The sequence below is a fragment of the Ornithodoros turicata genome, chromosome 4 (genome assembly GCF_037126465.1).
Source record: "Ornithodoros turicata isolate Travis chromosome 4, ASM3712646v1, whole genome shotgun sequence".
NCBI classification, from domain to species: domain Eukaryota; kingdom Metazoa; phylum Arthropoda; class Arachnida; order Ixodida; family Argasidae; genus Ornithodoros; species Ornithodoros turicata.
This window is the reverse complement of record NC_088204.1, coordinates 19,178,822-19,195,307: the sequence shown is the minus strand read 5'-3', so window position 1 is coordinate 19,195,307 and position 16,486 is coordinate 19,178,822. Positions and strand designations below refer to the sequence as shown.

The 16,486-nt window shown below is 46.4% G+C and overlaps 1 long non-coding RNA gene across 1 annotated transcript in view; it reads left to right on the top strand.

The window, feature by feature from the left end:
* LOC135391252 (uncharacterized) overlaps window positions 1–16,486 on the top strand; it is a 79,039-nt gene that overhangs the window by 39,517 nt on the left and 23,036 nt on the right. Inside the window, exon 2 of the long non-coding RNA XR_010421897.1 lies at window positions 881–993. This is a non-coding gene — a long non-coding RNA (uncharacterized LOC135391252). The remainder of the gene's footprint in view (window positions 1–880; window positions 994–16,486) is intronic.

Below are 16,486 nucleotides of genomic sequence, written 5' to 3'. Positions count from 1 at the left end.
TTTATGTTACTTATCATATTTGACACAAAAAGGCGTACGCCTTCCCCCTCTCTCTCTCTGAATCAGAACCGCTAATCCTACACTCTTAAAACAGAACTCCACCACGCTGAAGGCCAACCATTGTACAGAATGATACAGTTATCACTCCCGATTCGTGAAAAGCGAAGGGCGTACGCCTTTTTCCTTTTTGTGACAAATATAGTAACTCTCCAAGTGTCACAAAAGTGGCGTACACCTCCGGTTTTCAACTACTCAGAACAGTGAACGATGTCATTCGGGATGATGGTTGGCTAGCCTGCGTGGCCACGCTCCCACCATCCCGAACGACAACGTTCTCTCTCTCGATTTGATGAAAACGGGCGTACGCCATTTTTCTGACAATTATGAACTGCATTATACCACAAAAATAGCGTACGCCTCCTGTTTTCAGCGAATCAAGAGAGAGAAACGTTGTCATTCGGGATTATGGTTGGCTAGGAGCGTGCTATGTAGTGAAGCTCTGTTTTTAGAGTTTACACTCTTACAAACAGAACTTCACCACATAGCACGAAGAAGGCCTATATCATTACAGAGAATGATACCGTTATCACACTGAGCTGTGGAAAGCACGGGGCGCGCGCCTTTTTGTGACAATTAACATATAGCCGTCGTCACCAAAAGGCCTACGCCTTTCGTTTTCAACAAATCAGAGGGAGAGAACGATATCGTTCTGGATGACGGTTGGCAAGAATCGTGCTACGCGGTGAAGTTCTCTTTTAAGGGTGTGGCTGGCCTTCAGCTGTCATGTGGTGAAGTTCTCTTTTAAGAGTGTACATATGCCGTGCGCTCTCTTTTCCTCCGAGATCTCGGTTCACCGACACTTTTCTCTCTTTCCCCTTAGACGCATTCCAGCGGGGCACGAAAGCAAATTCGGTAGGAAACGGTCCAGGGAGCACACAGGTTGATGGGGGCGGACGCTCGAAAGCGGAAAAAGGCAATCACCACCATCCCCAGGTAAACAGGTTGCTACTCCCACGACGGTGGTCTGCGCCGGATGTGATGTCACCGATGGCCACTTCCGGACACGCAAAGGGGGAGCGCGCTTTTTGTCTCGTCCAGTCATTATATCGGTGTATAAGCACGATGACGGCCGAGGTACTCTGTCGAGTAGCCCGGTGATTTTCGGAGGAATTGGGAGGAGGTTTTGCGGTACTTAACGCCAGAGGGCAGAGGCGGCCGGCTTTGAGAGTCCTTGGTGGGACGATGGTCCTGATGGCGTTTTAGTGAGTCTATCATGTCCGCAAACAGGGGGATACAGAAAGTTGAGCATTTGTCATTGCGAGTCTGTTTATGCTGGTTGACTGTGCACAGTGTCTCGTTATCGACGATTATATTTTCCGATGCATTACGAGGGCGAAGATAGGTGACGAAGAGGAATTATCCTGTTGTCTCACGATGAGCGTAATTTGGTTTCACGCCGATTTTTCGTCGCGTTCTGAGAGGTCTAAAAAATTATGAACGCCGAAAATCCGGAAGCCTACCTATAAGTTGTATACAGGGTGTTCAAAATTAAGCTTTCACGAGCATTACGCAAACACTGCGATGACAGGAAACCGGATGATAATTTTATGCTACTTGTGTAAGAAACAGGTGCTGCTAATTATGTAGTACCTGTTTCTTACTCAAGGAACAGAAAAAAGTAGCACCAGTTTTCTTTTGTTCGCCTATTTATAAAGTGCTAGTGAAAGCTTAATTTTGAACACCCTGTATATTTGGGGCTGCGTGCTTTCGGAGTTTATTTTCTGCCATATTCGGGGAGTGTTTTTCGGAGTTCCTTATTTTCCGAGAATTCGGAGTTGTTCGACGTTTATATTTTGGACGTATTATAGTTGATAACCGAAATTCGGAGGTAAAGCGACGCCTAAGAAACGACCGATACTCACAAAAGGAATTAGAAGCTGCATGAGTTGAAAAAAAGAAAAAGAAAAGGAAGAAAGAAAACAAAAGACGCTTATGCGGTACAACTTACAGACAACATTTGTGTCACCACTCCATTGGCGATGTGAACATCTCGGATCCCGGACATTCCTTGCCATAGTAACAAGGCAGCTTTCGATCGCGTCTCATCTTATGGTCGCGGCGTTGCATGCAACTCAACAAGCTATCACGTGAAGTAGACGGCATAAATGTCACCTATGCTCCCTTGCCTTTGAGGAGGAGATGCATGATTCACAGAAAAAAGAAAAAAAAAAGAAAAAAAGAAACAAGGGAATCCCTGTGCGCTTGACGTCCTCGAAGTACACCTAACAAATGGCCGGAATGACCTCAATTTTTATTTATTTTTTCTAGTGTAGAGTAGAGTCACTAAATAGGGTACCCTATCGGGTGACTCTAATGTCGAAGTGCTTCTAGGCAAGCATGGAGTTCGCCTGCATTGTTGCGTGAAAGATTACTTCACAGTGGGTTTTGATCGAGAGGACCCCTTTTCTAGCGGAGGCCGGTAACCCGCGATACACTCTAAGAAAAAAAAAAAGGGTGTGAAAGACAGGGTGTGAAAAAGGGTGTAAATGTCAACATAGCGTCTGATAAAGGGTGTAAAAGGGTGGTAAAAGCAATTATCATGTATCCAAATTGCTACAAAAGGGCGTACGCCCCCCTTCGCTCAACGAACCAGAAACGGTAACCCTATTATTCGTATGTATATAGCGAGTAGAACTTTGCCACCCCTTAGGTACAACATATGCTACAACTATTACCTCCTAAAACGTGTAACTGCTCCACCCTTTGTTCTGAGCGCGTACGAGACAATAGCGACAGAGAAGAAAATGAACCCCGGTTACTGGACCTTTCCCCGTTTTTTTTTTTCCTTTTTCGTCTAATAAACATATCCCCCCCCCCCCCCCCGGTTACTGTGTTGCTGCTCTTAAATTTGCCGTCGTGCCCTTTCCCTTTTTTTTTTTTTTTTTGGACAAATCCTAAAACCCAAAACGGAATCGCTTAAATATTGCCATTTCATTTCACTTTTTGATTTCACTTTATTCGCATTACTATAGCGTAATACAGGAGGCGGCCAAAGAGCAACAGAAATGCCGCTTGATGAGGGCGCGCCCCCTTAAAATCCCGGCTCAGATCAACACCTTCTAGATAGCATTAGGCATGCGCCCCACGTGACACAGCGTCACACACGAAGGCCTGCTGTGGATGCTGCTATGACGTCAATGAAAGAGCGAACAAGAGAAAAGCTCGAAGCAGCTCGCAAAGCTCACGCATGCCTTCTGCTATCTAGGAGGTGTTGCTCAGACTGCAGCAAATAAAGATATGAACACGATAACTACAGTAGGGACATAAAAGAGCAAGTATCCAAGATTCAATTTACAACGAAGGAAAACACTGATGCGTCAGCTGGCAGACAATGCTCTTAACGAACACCTCCTCGATACTAATACCTTTTTTTAAGTATACTCATTCAAGAGCGTTGCGATATTATGAGGCAGTGACTGCCTTCCATAGTTGTTGCGGGAACGGGGAGCTTTCCAAGAAAGAGCTTGTCTTGGTCTCCGATTTGTATTCCGTTGTAGTTGAAGCAACTATAATATATTACAACGTTATTATGTAAGGCTTCAGAATAATATAATTATGAAATTACTGAATTTTGATAATGTGAATGTCTATAAATGTGTTAGCAGTATGAGAGCAGAAAGGCGCACCTGATGTATATCTAATGGCTCGCTTTTGTTGGAGAAACAGGCTAGCTGTGTTACTTTTAGTTGCGTACAAGTTAAAAGCATACAAACGTATGTTTTTCGGATTTTTTCGGACAAATTCGAGAGCCCCGAACCCTACACTCTTAGAAATGAACTTGACCGCATAGCACGCTCCTAGCCAACTACCATCTCGAATGATATCGTTATCTGTCCTGATTTGCTGAAAACGGGAGCCGTACGCCATTTTTGTGACAATTATGAACCGCATAAGTGTCACAAAAAAGGCGTACGCCTACCGTTTTGAACAAATCAGGGCACATAGCGATATCATTCGAGTTGATTGTTGGCTGGGAGCATGCTATGCCGTGAAGTTCATTTTTAAGAGTATACACCTTAAATGAACTTCACCGCATAGCACGCTCCTAACCAACCATCATCCCGAGTGACATCGTCCTTTCCTTGTGATTTGCTAAAAAAGGGAGGCGTACGCCTTTTTTGTGACGCTTATGCACAGCATAATTGTCACACACACAAAAAAAGGCGTACGCCACCCGTTTCCAACAAAGCAGGGGACAGAACTATATGCCATTCGGGTTGATGGTTGGCTATAACAGCGTGTATGCGGTGAAGTTCATTTTTAAGGGTTACTGAGCTCAATCGGGCTCCCACACTCTTAGAAATGAATTTCACCGCATAGCACGCTCCTAGCCAACCATCATCTCGAATGACATCGTTCTTTCCCCTGATTTGCTGAAAACGGGGGGCGTACGCCTTTTCTGTGCCACTTATGCAGTTCATAATTGTCACAAAATTGGCGTACGCCTCCCGTTTCCAACAAATCAAGGGAGAGAACATTGTCATTCGAGATGATGGTTTTCTAGGAGTGTGCTATGCGGTGAAGTTCATTTTTAAGAGTGCAGGACGTCCGACATTGGCAAAAAAATCGGCTGCATATTTGGGCATTATGCCAAACGCAGAAGCTTTTTCGGCGGTAGATTAACGTCGGCGGTAAAGTTTTGTCGAAACTCTTTTTGAAATAGCGTTAAATTCTTGATAATAATAATTGGGAGTAGATTTACACGTAGGGTGCTGATTAAAATCTTATTGAAATGCTTTTAATGTATTAAAATATGTATTTAATTGTCTTAAAGATGTCTGAAATGTCTCTTAAAATTCCTTCAATTCCTATTGAAAGCCTTTCAATGTCTCGTTTATTCGTTTTCGTTTGCATTGTTACTGTGGGTGGTAACACAATTTCAGCTACCGCAAACACAGTCGGGGGATTACGTGTTGCTGGCGCTGTCACGTGGCTCGTTACGTGGCAGTTATGGACGGGCATTCACGGTGGTTTGCCCCAAAAAAGCTACACTCTTAAAACAGAACTTGACCGCGTAGCACGCAGCTAGCGGTCGGGGCACACTCTAAAAATAGAACTTCACTGCATAGCACGTTCTGCGCCAACCATTTAAATGATACGGTTATCGCTTCTGATTCGAAGAGAGAGAGAGAGAGAGAGAGGTGGGAATGCGATGTGGTTAAGCATTGCGTCTAGTCCCGTCCTACGGTGGGGGACATGGGGCATGTGGGGGTGGGGGGTATGTTTAATAGAAAGAAAATAGAAAAGAGGAAATGTCAGCCAGGTTGATGCCGGCTTGCTATTCCACAAAAAAATGAAAAAGAAACTCAAAATAAACATTAAAAACGAAAAAAAGAGAGAGAGGAAAAAAAACGAAAAGATTAAAAGAAAGAAAGAGAAACAGTCAGTGCAGCACACGCACGACATGGCGCGAGAAAGCCCGATCAGAGGGCGGACGCAAGGCCCGATTCTTGCAGGAAGCGGAGCAGGGCTGTGGTGACGGCCCACTAGGTAGGCCGAGGGACGGGACCAAGGAGGGTGGCTATAGATATCGTGCTGCACCCAAGCTGCTTTAGACGACGACGGAGGGCTTGCCGTTGGGGAAAGTACTGCTGGCAGTGCAGAAGATAATGAGGAATATCGGCCACCTCGCCACAGCTGAAACATAAGGGGGAGCTGGATTGACCCATTTTGTATAGCATCAACGGAGTGCGGGGAACGTTGCGACGGAGGCGGTGCAGAAGTGATTCCTCGCGGCGGCTGCAGTGGCACGCAATGACAATGACGCGATGACAGTGGGCAATACAGATAAAGGAGGGGCGTACGCCTTTTTGTGTCAACTTCGATTAGATGATAATTGGCACAAAAATGTGTGTGCCCCCTCTCTCTCTTCGAGTCAGAAGCGATAAGCCTGTCATTTAATGGTTAGCGCAGAGCGTGCTGTGCGGTGAAGTTCTATTTTTAGAGTGCAGAGCCTGTGATGCGGTGGAAGTTCTACTTGTAGGTTGTGCAGAGTTATGCCGTTGTCACACTTCACACTTAAAACAGCACTTCACCGCACGACACGCTCCTGTCCGACCATCATCCCCAATAACATTGTTCTCTTTCATGATGGCGGTACAGCTTGAGACAAAAGTTTACGGAACACGCGAGCCACGTACTTTTTCTTCGGTGCGACGCCCTAGCGGCTGCTGGAAGCGGGTGAGTTCACTGTTTCAAAGGGGTGGACGGATGCGCTGTTAGCGACACACAGTGGTGGTTCCAGTGTCGCTTATGCGTGCCTGGGAAGTACAAGTTACCGCCGTGTGTCGCTAACAGCACACCCTTCCACCCCTCCGCAACAGTGAACTCACTCGATTCCGGCAGCCGCTAGGGTGTCGCACCGGAGAAAGAGTACGTCGCTCGCGTGTTCCGTAAACTTTTGTCCCAACCTGTACACTCTTAAAAACGAGGTGGTGGCGGTGGTGACGGTGAAAGGGCTCGCCGAGGGAACGAAATTCACCTCATAGCACGCTCCTAGCCAACCATCATCCCGAGTGGCATCGTTCTTTCCCCTGATTTGCTGAGAACGGGGGGCGTACGCCATTTTTAAGGCATTAGGCAGTTCATAATTGAAAAAAAAAGAAGAAAATGGCGTACGCCACCCGTTTTCATCAAATCAAGGGAGAGAACGTGGTCATCCGGGATCATGATATTGGCTAGGAGCGCGTTGGGTGTGAATCTCTGTTTTTAGAGAGACTGGGAGGTACCCGGGTCCGAATCCCGGTGCCGGCTGTGCTGTCTGGGGTTTTTTCTGGGTTTTCCTCAGACGCTTTCAGACATATGTCGGCACAGTTCCCCTAGAAGTCGGCCCAGGACGCACATTTCCCCAGGGCGTCAGTCGTGACGTTGCCCACATACGTGAGGCCGACAACGGCAAGCCCTTTCAACATCACCACCACCACCACCACCACCACCACCACCACCACCTGTTTTTAGAGTGTCGGAGTACGCCATTTTGCGTACACATTTGCGGTCGTATTACCGTATCTTCCGTTGCATAACGCGCAGACACGAAAATTAGCGGAATTCGAAAAATGCCCAATACATAACGCGCGCCACGGAGGGGAAAATCCAGTTAGTGTTCACAGTTTTCAAAGCATGTTCGCACCGACTATGAGTGCTTTCTTTTTGCATCTATCACTCATGTGGTGTTTGCTCGAGGCGATCCGGTAGGGTCGGTGCCACAGTAAGCTTCGGTCTCGTCAGCACTCTCTGTCTCTCTGTAGTAAACGAGTTAATAATCACCGACACCGCTACGGCGTCCCATGCCGCCTGGGCCCACTTAGCTACCTTTGTGTACGGTGCCTCTGTATATATTCTTCGTGTACTCATGCTCACGCATAACGCGCACCGGCAGATAACGCGCACTGGACACTTTTTAAAATGTATAACGCGCGCGGTTATACATCGGAAAATACGGTAATTGCCACAAAAAGGCGTACGCCCCGCGCTTTCCAAAAATCAGGAGTGATAATGCTACTATTCTATGTAACGGTTGGTTGAAAGCGTGTTATGTGGTGAAGTTCTGTTTAAAGAGTGTTGATTTGAGGAGATTACGCGCCTTCTTGTGGCAACGTGTAGACTGCCGGAAAAAGTGTGCCACGCCTTTTGATTGGTTGACAGTTGGTTGTGAGCGTTTTATGCGGTGGATGTGCTTTTAGAGTGTGCCATTCGGCCATCTTTGAGTGTTGACAGATATGGCCGCAGCAACTCTTTCGGAAACCGCACCATGTTCAAAGCGTGGGTTGTATTCGCGGATTTTGTCCACCAGTCCTCAGCACCTTCTCTATTGGCCGAATGGTTGACGGTACAGCCTTGATTTTCCTTTATTTTATTTTATTTTTGGTGTGGACTCGTTAACTCTATAATGTCTGGCATTGACCGAAACCTCTTGTCATTTCCTTTTTTTATTTATTGACTCCGTGTTTGCGCCGCGAAGCAACTGTGGCTGTGAGCGACGTACAGACGTCGACAGATGCGTAGAGAGGACAGCAGGAAGGAGTGGGGGGTTAGTATGCGTCCTGGGTCGACTTCAGGGTCAAAGTCTACCGGAAAACCCAGGGAAAACCTCAGACAGCACAGCCGGTGGCAGGTGTCGAACCCACCGCCTCCCAGGTCCCCAGCACGACCTTGGAGCGCATGCTTTCATCCACTCAGCCATGCCGCGCTGATCTTGTCATGCCAATCTTCTGTTTTAACGAGAAGTTCCGCAAAATCACGCTCCCCAGCCGGTTTCGAACACACACTCCAACGTACATGCTACACCCTTCGCCTGTTTTCCCACGCAATTCTCGTAGATGGTCCCTGAAATATATTACGCCATAATAGCTGGTAACCCTACAGCGAATGCAGTGTACACGACGGGACTATTAGAATAGCTATTGTTCTAAGCAATACACAACGGGGGAGGGATGCTCATCCGTGATGGAGAAAAATGGCAAGCAATTCCTTTGTGTTCGCGGCCATAAGAAGATGTAACGTGGTCGACATATTCTGCACCGGTCACGATGCACGGGCTGGTCGGATAACTGGACAGACAGCTGCACATATTTGAGAAAGGTTGGGCGGGGCCAGATCGCTTTGCCACACTGTATAGGCACACAACTCATAACATGCTCAAGGCCAGCCACTGCGTAAGAATGACACCGTTGTCACTCTCAATTTGGGGAGAGATCGTGAGATTGTCAATTAGAAGTCGAAGTGTCCCAAAGAGGCGTACACCTTCCGTTTTCAATAAATCTGCACGAGAGATAACGGTATCATATACTCATGTAATGTTATTGATACTTTTTGTGATCTTATACTCATTCTTGTTATTGGCGTATACGGTATGTATTAGTACGACCCCCACTGGACTCTTAAAAAAAGAACTTCATCACGTAAAGCGCTCCTAGCCTATCATCATCGTTCTCTCTCTCTCTCTCTCCTGAATTGTTGCAAAAGGGGGGCATACGCCTCTTTGTGACGCTTATGCAGCTATGTTGTCACGAAAAGGCTTTCGTCCTGCGCTTTCCACAAATGAGGATTGATAATAGTGTGTTATGTGGTGAAGTTCTGTTTTAAGAGGGTGTTTCGACGGTCCATGCGCACGCGAAAGAGACAAGTAGTTGCTTCATGTTACGGCACACTAAATACGACTTCACACCCTGAAAGCAGCGGGGGAAAGGGAAGAGTAAACCACGTGGAGCGGATTTTGGGGACAATACCGACGCCGACTAGTTGCGCACGCTCGCGCGGCTATACGGCGCGATATTAGTGGGATGCCTCGCTCGCGGGACCGAGACGTGTCAGTCGTACGCCAGCTAACAGAGCTAACAGCGTCGTTCGTTATTCGTGATCGATAGAAAAAAAAAAAGCCTTCTCCTCTCCCTCTCTTCTCAAGAACCGGGTCAATGCGGAGAGGACTGTCATTGGTCTCCTCAAACTATTCGCCCAATCATCGCGGGAGGTTGCTTGAAGAGAACAACGACATGCCGCTCCGCGTTGCTGCGCTTCTTTAGAAGGAGAGAAAGGGAGAAAGTGTAAATTGCAGTTTATTCGTTCGACGAACGACGAACCGGCGTTCGACGAACGACGCAACGGATGAGCCCCGCTCCTTTCGTGTAACTGTCAATGTAACGGCATCTTGCATCCAGCGAGGGGAAATTTCACACTTTAGAGCCCTTTGAAAGAAGAAGCTACTACACCTGAAAAATGAAAAAAGAAAGAAAGAAAAAAAGAACGAAACAAAGGGACCACTTTGCTGGACGCCATGACTGACAATCGTGAGCCGCAGTGCCCGCTCGTGTTCTTCATTGAAAAGAGGCGTCGCTTTCGGCGTGTCCCCATTGATGCTTGGCATTCTCTCTTCCGGTATCGAGACAGGGCAGCGACAAAAACGTCGAAGGGGAGTCGTCCGCGACGTCGCGGGTCGAACAAAGCGAGTGGTGCCGCTTCGACGCGAAAATCAAGCTGTGTCTTTTGAAAATTCGAAGTATGTGTGGACAACTTCGAGGACGTAGCTGCGGGTGGTGGAAGGCGACGCAAAAGCGTACAGCGCGTTGTTCAGATAGCTGAAACATTGGCTCATTATTGGGTAAGAAAAAGGCTAATTGGTCTGACGTATAGCGTGGGCAAACGATAGAAGAAAATGGCGTCGCCCAGGGCATCAGAGCGAGTCCAAAAGCGCCTACAAGGGTGCTTTTGGGCGCACAGGTGGATTAATAGGGTTCTGAGTTTGTTCTTCTTCCTGCCTAAAAACTACACTCTAAATACCGAACTTCATCGCATAGCACGCTGTGCGCCAACCTTTGTCACGAATGATACACTGTTAAAACAGAACTTCACCGCATAGCACGCTCATAGCCAATCATCATTCCGAATGATATCAATCTGTGTATTGATTAGTTGAAAATGGGAGGAGGCGCCTATCTGGGACAGATTATCTTGTCCCAGATCTCCCCCCTGTTTTGAACAAATCAGGACACAGAATGATATAATTCGGAATGATGGTTGGCTAGGAGCGTGCTATGTGGTGAAGTTCTGTTTTAACAGTGTAGGGTTATCGCTTATACTTTGAAGAGAGAGGGGGCCGTACGCCTTTTTGTGTCAATTTGGATATATGATAATTGCCACAAAAAGACGTACACCTCCCTCTGTTTCGAATCACAGGCGATAACCCTATCATTCCTGGCAATGGTTGGCGCACTCTTAAAACATAGCTTCACCGCATAGCACGCTGAAGGCCAACCATTGTACAGAGTGACGTCTCTATCACTCTTGATTTGTGGAAAGCGCAGGGCGTACGCCTTTTTGTGACAATTAACATTTCTCCACAAATGTCACAAAAAGGCGTACGCCTCCCGTTTTCAACAAATCAGGAGAGAGAACGATGTCATTCGCGATGATGGTTGGCTAAGCGTGCTATGTGGTGAAGTTCATTTCTTAGAGTGCAGGAATTGTACAGGTTATTGCTTCTGATTCGAAGAGAGTAGGCGTACGCCTTTTTTGTGACAATTTGGATATATGATAATTGACACCAAAAGGCGTACGCCCGCCCCCTTCTTTATCTCCTCAAATCAGAAGCGATAAACCTATCATGAAAGAACTGATGTTCTGAGGCTGGAACAACATAGAAGGGACAACCATACAAAGCCTCAATTTGCCTAAGAAATTAACGATGAAAGATGAAAGTCACTGAAAAGGTTAGCCAGCTGTAGGACTCGAACCCACATCTTCTGGATTGCCGATTGGATTTGGACCGGCAATCCAGAAGATGTGGGTTCGAGTCCTACAGCTGGCTAACCTTTTCAGTGACTTTCATCTTTCATCGTTAATTTCTTAGGCAAATTGAGGCTTTGTATGGTTGTCCCTTCTATGTTGTTCCAGCCTCAGAACATCAGTTCTTTCATGTTCATCAGTTGTCGCCTGCGTCGATCCCGTCGTATGAATGTGTGTATGAGTGAGCAAAAATGTAAGAGTGAAAGGAGGATGAATGAGAGAGAGTGGCTGGTTTGTCCCTTCAGATGACGCACACTGGAAGTCGCTGAATAGGCGTGTTAGCTTAGCTCAATTGGTAGAGCCCTGGACCGGCAATCCAGAAGATGTGGGTTCGAGTCCTACAGCTGGCTAACCTTTTCAGTGACTTTCATCTTTCATCGCAGACCTATCATTCCTGGCAATGACTGGCGCACACCGCACAGCGTACTATGCGGTGAAGTTCCGTTTTTAGAGTGTGTAGGGCACCGGGGTTTCGGAGTCTATCTTTCTAGCGCATTCGCATAGTGTTATTCGAAGTTTATTGTTCTTCGACAATTCGGAGTTTTTCGTCGCTTATTTTTTTAGAACCGAGTTATTGTCCAAAATTCGAAGAAAAAGCGATGACACTATAAAACGACAAACAAGAAGAATGAGAAGCTGCCCCAAACAACAACAACAACAACAAAACAATGTTATGCGCCAGAGAGCCTGCAGACAACAATATCTGTATCATGATCACCTGGCGACATGAACATATCGAAGGGCGCATACCCCTTGACAGCTTTCCTTCGGGGCAGCTTTCCTTCGCATCCCATCTTGTTGTACGCGTTGCAATAGCTAGCTGCCCTCTGAAGAAGACAATTTGCGTGTCATTTTGTGTTCTCTTGTCCACTTTGAGACGGGGGGGAATCATAATTCACAGAGAAAGAACAAGGAAAATCTTTGGCGTTGGACGTTTTCCAAGTAGACCTGATGGGAATGCGAAACGACCTCAAGATAGAGTAGACGCAGACTTGTACGGTAACTTGAGTAGCTTGGTATCTTGAAAATACTTTCAAACGTCAGTATTTAGTAGTCTAACTTCAATACTTTTTTGCATAACTTCTATTCATTTTCCAAGTCACTTCGAAGATACTTCCCTGTGTGTGACGCGGAGGTCCAGCGAAAGATTCTGTTTTTTGTCTGGGCAATGCCCTTTGTGCTGTAGACACTCTAAGGAAAAATAGAGTATACTCAACTGTGATCAGAGCCTGCGAGAGAAATTACGGGCCCCGAGGTTGAGTCCTGCCCGGGACCCCCTCCTCACGTCTCGATAACATAATCTAAGTATTTTTTGTTTATTTCATTACGTGTGTCTGTCGCTGCTCCAGACGTGTCCATCGTGTCACAGTAAACCGCATGTATCGGCTTATAGTCCCTCGTGCTAGGGTCTTGCGTCTGCCTTGGTCGGGCTTTGGGTCGGGCGGGCTCCTGAAGAGGCCCGGGCCCCAGGGCTCTATCCCCGGCCGCCTCGTCTTAAAGGGAGTAAACATTACTCTGCGGTAGTGATGCAAAACTATCGATAGTACTAGCGATAGTGTGCTATCGGAAAACTATCGGGGAGCGGATAAAAAAAGAAAAAGAAAATGCCTCACTCCTGCAAGCTTTACAATACAGCTCAGAGCAGCTTTCCCTCCGACGCTGACATTGAGCTTCTGATGCCGGTCAAACCAACACGCTAAAAACAGAACTTCACCGCATAGCACGTTCTGCGCCAACCATTGCCACGAATGATAGGGTTATGGCTTCTGATTCGAGGAGAGAGGAAGGCGTACGCCTTTTTGTGCCAATTATCATATTTCCAAATTGACACAAAAAGGCGTACGCCCCCTGCTCTCTTCGAATCAAAAGCGATAACCTATATCATTCTTGGCAACGGTTGGCGCAGAGCGTGCTACGCGGTGGAGTTCAGTTTTTAGAATGATCCGCAAGGTCACGTGATACTCTCTGCACTGGATTGACTGGCATTGTATAGTCTCATGAGTGCGTTCGATTTTATGATGAGCATCTTCTTTCGCTGCTTGCAGTGCATACATTACAGCTAAACGGAAAGAACTTGTGTCGCGTACATGATTCTGTTTTCGTAACAGATACCTTTCGGAAACAGTCTTTGAAGTAAAATCCTATGCATCTTTTACATAGTTGCAATACCAATCGTAAAGCACCAAATTTCGTTCAACTTGAAAGGAACAGAGCCTTTTGTGTAGAAGAATTAACTTTGAAAGAAACGTTGCGTTTCTAACTGTACTTTCTTGAAAGAACTGATGTTCTGAGGCCGGAACAACATAGAAGGGGCAAACGTTGCCACTTGTGTCCCTGAGAATAAGGCGTGTTAGCTTAGCTCAATTGGTAGAGCCCTGGACCGGCAATCCAGAAGATGTGGGTACGAGTCCTACAACTGGCTAACCTTTTCATCGTTGTACTTTCTTCTTCGACAATCACGTTAGCTGACAAATATGTCTTGCCATTCCTACATTCCTAAACACACTTCAGAATTGCAAGACTATAGGAAAGGGAATCCCAGAATAGTAAGTCAGACAAGAGTGTGTAAGAGTAGAGTATATCCCAGAATAAAAGTATAAAAGAGGAGACGGGCCAGACAGTGCGCCGTTATCGCCATAATGACAATCACTTGCATTTAGTCACTCACACAATCACTTGTCAGTCACACAGTCAGTCAGTCATTCACACAATCACTTGCTTATAGTTTTCTACTAGAAAACGAGAAACCATATCAAACCCTCGCTCGCGGCTCCCCGCCCACAATGCAAGCGGATGAGCACGAATTTGAGCGCAAGATAGTTGAGCGAAAGAGCGCATTCCGGCACTGCTGCGCGCAAGAAATTTGTAAACCGAAACCAGTTAATTACTCGAAAAAATCACTAAAAATCAGAGCTATTTTTTTTACTGGTTTGGCACTGTGTCAGAGTGACCATTGCTACTGCACAGGTACCAATGCCCAGCAAAGTAAAACAAAAAAGTCAGTATGTTTTGTTTAATTAACGAGCGCTAGCAAATGAGAAGCTGAGCGACCAGTTTGTGGCCGGCGCATCAAGGATGCTAACAAAAAAAAAAAAAAAAAAAATGTTTCCCCATAGTTGGCGCCGGGGGGATTTTCGTAAAACACCCTGTATATTATAGAATCATAAAATAGCAGTACACTCTAAGAAAAAAAGGGTGTGAAAAGGTGGGAACTTCTATCGTTACCACCTAGATCAACATAGCGTCTGATAAAGGGCGTAAAAGGGTGGTAAAAGCAATTATGATATATCCAAATTGCTGCAAAAAGGCGTACGCCCCCCTCGCTCACCGAATCAGAAGTGGTAATCATATCATTCGTGGCAGAGAGTGAGGTAGCAGGTAGAACTTTGCAACATTTTAGGCACAACATATGCGACAAATATTACCTCCTAAAAGGTGTAACTGCTCCACCCTGTTTTCTGAGAGTCTACACTCTTAAAAATGAACTTCACGGGGGGCGTACGCCTTTTCTGTGACAATTATGAACAGCATAAGTGCCACAAAAAGGCGTACGCCTCTCGTTTTCAACAAATCAGGGCAGATAACGATATCATTCGAGATGATGGTTGGCTAGGAGCGTGCTATGCGGTGAAGTTCATTTTTAAGAGTGTAGGGTAAATTTTTGTCGGCGTTGATTCCCTTAGGGAGGTTAAATAGAAAGTTATATATCATATTTTTTAAATATTATCAATTAAAAAATACGTACAATTCTTTCACATAAATAGTTTTGTCGCTATACAGCTGCTGCCGCCTCGGAAACGGATTAGGGATTTGCATAAGCGACAGTGACTACTACAGCGACAAAATAGCGTCTTGCTTGTCGCGTGTTATGGTTATACCTAGAGGCGAGCACGGATAAGAGTGACAGTATCCGCAATCGCACTAGCTGACATTGGCGCATCCGCACCCGCGCGGATATTGAGTATATCCGCTGTCTAACAGAATGCAGCTGAATGGCGGCGAGACCCTCACTCGGGACGCCACTGTGCCTCCTCTTGATGTTTCGGTTTCGTTTCTGTTATTTACAGAAAAACTGTCATATTGGAATGAAAATGCAATTTTCTTGAAACACGTATGTCGTTTTCGTCATGAACGACCAGGAAATATCAACGCTGGACAGCCTCATGCACAATGCCTTGATACGCAATGCAATGTCCTGGTACTGCCCGGGGACATCCCCACGACACGGTTCGTTCAGTGAACACCAGGGGGCGGCTCCCGAATTTCTCGGCGCCAATAGCGAGGGATGGACACCATTTTGGGTCCATTGCGGGTTTTCAATTATGGCTCCACCTAGAGGACGTCGACGGAGACACGCCTCTTTACCTGTGCACACTGCACAGGAGGGACCTCGCTACTTCAGCCGTTGAAACATATCGGTAATGATATAAAGCTGTTATCACGTAACTGGAATAATATTTTTTTTTTATTACAGTTACCCCCCCCCCCCCATTTTTTGCAGCACCACTCCGTGCTTGGGATTCTGAATAACCCACTGCCGTTATCACTCCTGATTTGTAGGAAACGCTGAGCGTACGCCCTTATGTGACAACTAACATAACTACGTAAGTGTCACAAAAAGGCGTACGCCCTTCATTTTTTACCAATCGGGGGACAGAACGATGTTATTCGGAATGGCGATTTGGCTAACAGCGTGCTATGTGGTGAAGTCCTGTTTTAAGAGTGCAGGAAAAGGGAAAGTGCGGTTGGTTGCTGAACTTCACGGCACTGCGGAGAGAGGTTTCCTCCGGAGAAATCGAGAGTGACGATTTAAGCACCACTCGCGTGCTTCAAACCATGACTGCATGGTTGTAGTCACGGGCTTTGAGGTCTGCGTACGCAGCGTGGCATGCAGTCCCCGTCGTGGGAGTTTCAAGAAACGCATCGGCGCGTGCAAGGACTCCTCTTCACGCGTCATCGAAATGGGAAAAAACAACGGCCTGTCACGAAAGGGATTTCAGAGATCGTTAACTGTTAGCGAAGACCAGCTCTTGTGGCTTAGTGGTCACGGTTGTGGTCAAGTGGTCAGTTCCGAGTGTGGGAGCAAAAATCCAGCTCATGACAGGGAAAAACAGAGATTAGAGTAACTACCAAAAGATTAATGAAC